This window comes from Choristoneura fumiferana, chromosome 7, assembly GCF_025370935.1.
Source record: "Choristoneura fumiferana chromosome 7, NRCan_CFum_1, whole genome shotgun sequence".
Taxonomy (NCBI): domain Eukaryota; kingdom Metazoa; phylum Arthropoda; class Insecta; order Lepidoptera; family Tortricidae; genus Choristoneura; species Choristoneura fumiferana.
The window spans coordinates 18,985,783-18,991,696 of record NC_133478.1 but is presented as its reverse complement, the minus strand read 5'-3'; the positions used below and the strand labels follow the sequence as shown (position 1 = coordinate 18,991,696).

At 34.0% G+C, this 5,914-nt stretch overlaps 1 protein-coding gene across 1 annotated transcript in view; it reads left to right on the top strand.

Moving 5' to 3' along the window:
- The window catches only part of LOC141429830 (uncharacterized), a 33,273-nt gene that overhangs the window by 22,663 nt on the left and 4,696 nt on the right, over nt 1-5,914 (top strand). The gene's annotated exons all lie outside the window — the stretch shown is intronic.

The following is a 5,914-nucleotide window of genomic DNA, read 5'->3' as shown; positions in this document are numbered from 1 at the left end:
AATTGCTTCAACATAGTACAAAGGTGTTCAAAGTTTACAGAAATATAGTGCTACATGTTTTGTCACAAAGACATACAATTTTTTTAAGTTGTTCATAAAAAGTTGCACCAACCCCTTTTTTGACCGTTCGTTTTAGGGTAACCCTTCAATTTCTATTAAAACTGCTTCCTCGAACTAACTTTAATTTACAAAGCTTCAAAAACCCCCATTGGAATCTAAGGCAAACTTTTAATAGCATAATCCAACCGATGGCGGGCTTAGCACTTTTAAAAAAGCACTACAGCGCGGGTCGCGGGTGATTTATTCCAAGCCTCGGGGCAGATGATATCTTAAGATAAAACCTTAAAAAAAAGAGTGTTTGGGGCGAATCTTTTTTAATAAAAACATATCTTGTAAAGATAAGATCAAGATTTTTTTTAAATTAGAACATTATGTTGAATTGTGAAAGAAATGCGTGTATAACACAACACAGACTGTAGGTATAGAGAACAGGTTTGAAGAAGATAATTAGTAAGTAAGCAATTGAAAGAAAGAAAAGAAAGAAAGAAAATATTTAATTGCCAACAGTACAAACAATACAAGACAACAATAAAAACAATACAAAATAAAATAGTACAATACAGCACAGATTATAGATTAGATTAGATTAGATTTTTATTACCTTTTGAAAAAATACATTATAAGCACATGTCAGTTAATTACAAGAAATTCACAAAAGGATCGTCAAATGTATACAAATAATAAATCTTATTATGTTATTAATAAATAGTCGCAGCGAAATAAAAATAAATAAATTTAAAATGTCAATTAGATTTCAATTCAATATATAATATTAAAAGCAAAACAAGAAATATTCTCTCGTTCGTAATTCCTTATTTACCGCCCTTAAGACACACAATTTACTATTCCAAATTGCCGATACCGCTGACTGCGCTCTTGGCAGTACCAGCTCCCCGCCGCCCTCCCTCTCCGCAGCATGTGCCTGACGTGCGCGCGCACGCAGCAGCAGGAGCGCGCGCAGCAGTATGAATACGGGCAATGACTCATTTACCAACCTTGGGCTTCATGACAAAAGCAAAAGGTCGAGGGTTTAATTTGGGGGGTTGCAACCAAGGTAGCCTGCATGTTATGACATTGTGAGCTACTGTGATAAAAACTTTAAATTGTACAGAAAAATAAATGAAATTCACTATAAAAATAAGATTAAACAAAGTGCAGTACAGTTTTCTGATATTCGACCATTAGAAAGAGAACACATACTTACATATGCGCTTTAGCCATACATTAAAGGGCTGGCAATGCATCCGGTTACACATCAAACTTCGACCCCTCCTGCGTATAATACCGTATCTCCAATTACATGATTTGTCAGGGGAGCATTGTAAAGATTGTAATGAGTACTGTTTAGTGAAATAAATAGGTAGAACATTGAAACTAGAAATATACTATAATTACCACTTTGTCTTTGATTTGCATACTAATCAATTATGACAGCATTCGTAGTTTTATTGAAAATGTTCATACGATAGTATTCTTCGTTTAGCTATCACTATACCTAGGTGTAAATTATTGTAAGGAACATTAACCATTATGTTCATTGAATGGTACATCCATTCAGATACTGTATCTGCTACATACCATAACATACATTGGAACATACACATTATTTCTAAGTAAATACCATACATAACACACATTTTAACTTCTTCAACTATTTCAAAAAGTATTTTGCGAAGATCTAATAGGTTCCAGAATAGTATGATTACATGAATTAGCATTCGGTTGTATCGGATTGGTATAAATAAAAACTCAGTAGGTATTAATTTCTCGTCATTCGTGTTATATTTCAATATCAAATTTCATATGAAAAATATGATATAAGCTGGTAGTAACCAATCAACAAAGGTTATATAAGCAATCAAATACCTATCAAAACGTGTTTAATTAACATCTTAGAAAAGAAAAGCAAAGTATAACGAATTACTAGTACCTCTAGAAGCATCGACATAATTAATATTGTGTTAAACAACAGTCAGTTGAAATTTCTATCAACCATTGATATTGTCAATTTGCACATAAAGTGTCAAAAAAAAGATGATGAGTCTTTGGTATAATATTGGTTACACAAAGGTTAATCAAGTCATCTTTTTTTGCTTTAGGTATCGGTACAGGGTTTCGATATAATGGTTTGAGAACAAAGGGAATCATTGCTTGTCTTCTAGTATTACTGCTGACTGTGATAGTCATGTACTCTTCAGTGCTTAAATCATATTTGTAGTTAAGTTTATAGGGATCTTCTGGCGTGACAAATACTTCTCTTATCTTGTTCCATTCCACTTTATCTCCGTTTATATTTTTAGCCCAGTTTCTACCTAGTAGTAAAGATTTAAAATCAGAAAAATCTGAATGATCCATTTCTTTTACAATGTAGGGCTTTTCATTCTGTTTAGCCCATCGAACTAAACTGTACCATTCTGATGGAGTGTAAATTGTTTTATTTTTTGCTGATCGTTCAATTAAAGCATGTACACTGTCGCTTTCTGCTTGCGTATGGCCTTTTTCTAAAAAACAGTGCTTGATTTTAATTTTATATTTACTGGCCACATACATGTATAGGACATAAACGATGCGATTTCTGTTTTGGCCGACACAATTATCTGACCAAAATCGGATGTCTTTACACCCATTACTAATTTTTGTCAAAATGTATTCAAGTAAGCAACTCGATACCTCGTTGGAACCGCGTTTAGCTTGACCTTCGTGCCACATAAAACATGTAGCCTCTTTTTCTCCTAGGCTAAAAACAGTAAAATTAAATACTGACAATTTACGTTTATAATACAGAACGCTTATTTGACCGTAAGGCGAGTTCAACACTTTTTGAAAATCGAAAGATGCTGTCACTATACTGTTACCAGAATCTTTTGCCTCCCTTTTGTGCAACGATTTTAAATCTCTAGCAATTTTTTTATTTTTTAAATGCAGTTCATGTTTTTCAGATTCTTCAGCTGTAGGATTGCTAAAATTTTTATAAATGTGACACTGATCACACTGATCTTTTTTCGGTATGTAGAAGCTAATTTTAAAATTTTGATTTACTATATCTCGATATTGTCTAATCGTTTGGGCTTTGGAGTCATATAAATTTATATCAAACCATTCATTATAAAGCTTAAATAAAATTTTAAAATTTAAATCACCGTCCAAATAAAGTTTGTCTGTTTTTTTGCGTAAATAATGTGATTCTACTGGTTGCAGAGATTTAATATGGTCGCATACACTAGTTTTCACGTCATTGGTTATAGTTACACGATGATTATTATGTCGACCGCGTTGATCGGTATTTAGAATTCCCGTTGTTCTGTCAACTTTTTCTAGAGAAGTGTAAACAAACTGATCACTTACAGAAAATGTAGCAAGAAACATTTTTTTACACACATCGACGTATTGCATATCGGGCTCATTAGATTTCATCAGTGGTAATTTATATTTTATCGTGTAGTTACGCCTTGATGTGGTGTCAGTATAAACGCGACGTTTATTTTGTTTCACTGCAAGTTTTGATATAAATTCCCACTGCCTATTTCGGTCACCTAACTCCCAAAAACTGTTGAAAATATGGTTTCTTTCATTTTCAGATATTTTATCGAAGCATTTCATTCTACAAAAACACTTGTCTCCCATAGCTTTACCTGGTCTTATGGTACCATTTCTGCTTAGATACTGTTTACCTAAATTTTTTAGCCTCTTTCGCTTAACATCAATCCATTCGTCCATGTGTTTACGTCTTAAATTTCCTTTGTCTTTCCTTGCTCCTACTTTTCTGGATCGGGCTAAACGTGGCGTTGAAAGATTCGACATTGGCGTCGATGGATTAGATTGATTGAATGAGCTGTTGGTATAAGGTGTTGCGACTGCACTGTCGCCACATTCCAAACGATTTTCACAGCAGCTTTTACCTTGATTTTCGATATACCAAGGACAGTAATGATTGGTACAATCAAAATCTAAATGATTTAATTCACAATCAGGAGAGGGTTGTGGAGTAAGATTCTCGTCCATTATACTGGGGCTTTTTACCGACAAACCATGATGTTGCTCATCGCCACACGTCAATTGTAATGTAGATTCATTAATATCGTTTAGTACAATTGTACCAGGCTCAGAAGTTGGAGACTCATTATGTTCATCAAAATACGTTATTAAGTTTAAAGAAGAAGTATTACTGGCACCTGCTTGCTCATAATTCGATTGGTTGGAATCACCTTCGAAAATTTCCATTAGGCTATTTATCTCTTCAATATTGGCATCGGGTGGTAACGGCGATTCTGCAAACAAGGGGAATCCTATGATATAAATATTGTATGTACGGAATCGCAAAATATATAACATTGAAAACTATGGCAAGTACTACATAAAATAATCAGGCCAAATATGTTTCCAAAGTATACTAAGGTAAATATTGGTTACAATAATAAAACTGTGTGATATTCCACGGTACACTATGGTATTTAAAGATGCAATACAATTTCAATGTGGATTTCCCATGTAAAGAATTGTATGTAACACTTGCAACAAACATTTTCAACTATTAATCAACGTAAAGTATGGTATTTTTCTTATACTATACTTTACTTTGGAAAACCCACTAAAGTTTATTTCATCTGATATCTATGTATATAAATTGTTTATTATTTACCTGCAATTACGTCCAAATAGTTGTTTTCTATTGTGTCGTTTTGTGAATCCTCAAAACATTCACTTATATCATCGTTAAATTTCAACCTTTTGCAAAGTGCAGATTGTAATATCCGCTTCGATCTGTTGCTTGTAATAGACACATATTTTCTTTTTGAAGGTCGGTTCATTTTTATAAAAACATGTATATGAATTCGCACGTATAACTATTTTGACATTCGGATAAAAGTCGATACTTAAAATAAATGGCACGCGTTATGTCTGCAAAGCAAACACTGTGATGACAAAACGACTGAGGTAAGACTTCAGAATTCTACCCGCGTCCCATGTAAATTATGATTTGAGTGACATGCAACAACTACCATCGGAAAATTAAATAAAAATGTGATGTTACCATAAAAAACGTGAGGAAAAAAAACACTTAGAACCAATTTTCATGAAAAAAAATTTATGAACCTAAAAATATATTTTAAATGCTGGCAAATGATGCAATGAAATAAAAATTTTAATTTTGTGGGTTACAATAATTTACGTAGGAGGGGTCGAGATGCATCACAATATGTATTAATGAGTGGCGCCCCTAAATGTTTCACAAATCATCATCCATTTCTCACAATTTCAAAAGAGCTTTAGCATATTTTTATAAACCGCGGAAGGCGATCCATCACGCGCGGGCGCAACATTTCGCCAAGTTCCTCAGACAGAGACTGATTATTGCTAATCATCGATGAAAGTACCTTGAGGTTACTGGTTTGTTTTTTTTACCAGACTGCCCGAGGGAAGCCTATGTTTTTCAAGCGTATGTATATTATATGTACCTATATATACGTCTATTTCTTTGGTCCTCTCTCTCTTTTTTTATTATGTAAGAGGGGGAAAACGAGCATGAGGGTGCCAGTGATTTCACCGGCTGTCTTACTCTACACGCCGAAACACAACAGTGCAAGCACTGCTGCTTCACGGCAGGATTAGCGAGCAAGATGGTGGTAGCAATCTGGGCGCTTCCACAAGGTCCTACCACCTATTCAATTAACACCTTGCACAATAGAAATTCTTCTCTTCATTTATCTATACTCGCTCCGCTAAGGTGTTTCCACTAGAGCTGTGTTAAGCGAGGATAGCTAAATTCAGCGTTTCTATTGGTTCATGAAAAACACAATACAATACAATACAATACAATAACTCTTTATTGCACACCAATACAGTAAACAGTACA